We start from the raw sequence: 837 nt of genomic DNA, 5'->3' as shown, positions 1-837 counted from the left end.
TATATATTTGAGCAAGACAGAACGATATGCAATAAATAAATTAAAGATGTCAATATTATCGATATTTTTATAATGTCTTCAAGACATACATTAGATCTCATGTCCCAATTTTGAACTTTATGTTGAACTTTATGTTTATTCTATCCAAGACTAAAGTTGATGCAATATTGGAAAAACAATTTTATGTCCAAAAAATTGACGTAGTTCTTTCTTGATTTTAACAGATTCACGACTACTGTACTAGGGGGACCAGTGATCAAACTTCCACTTAGGAGGCAGGAAAAAAGCATGGCGGTGGTTTTCGCCGATTGGACAACGCTCGGGGAGCAAGGAGTGCGTTTCGAGCTGCGAAAACAAGGCAAAAGAATGAAGTAGGGACGATCGCGCCCGCGGGGATGAAACAACAATCTAATCGCGGACGCCATTTTGTTTCTGCCTACCGGAGCAGTAGTTGATATATGATCCCATTGGCTACCAAGCTGTTTGGTTCCCAGCTCTGTACCGGACGGCAGGCACGACCTCAACCTTATGGTGCCCGCTATATAAGCCGTACGCCCCAACGTTCTCTTCGGGTTGCCCTGGCAATTAAAATTCTTTTCCTCCCGCCATGGTTGCTCTCGCTGCTTCCCCGTCTCCGTGCTCGTCTCCTTCTCGATCTCCTCGTTCTCGACCTCCACGTCTGCTCCACCGTCAGCTTCCCCCTTTCTTCTCCCTCGTGTCTTCGTCGTCTCCCCCGGTCTGCCCGACACGATACGCGCCGGCAATTAAAAGTGCCCGCTCGCCCCGGACGTTTACACGATCCTTAACTCCTGGTAGCGCAAGGGTTAAGGGAACTGA

Source organism: Trachymyrmex septentrionalis, unplaced genomic scaffold, assembly GCF_001594115.1.
Source record: "Trachymyrmex septentrionalis isolate Tsep2-gDNA-1 unplaced genomic scaffold, Tsep1.0 scaffold87, whole genome shotgun sequence".
NCBI lineage: Eukaryota > Metazoa > Arthropoda > Insecta > Hymenoptera > Formicidae > Trachymyrmex > Trachymyrmex septentrionalis.
The sequence above is the reverse complement of the archived record's forward strand: the minus strand, read 5'-3'. Positions refer to the sequence as shown.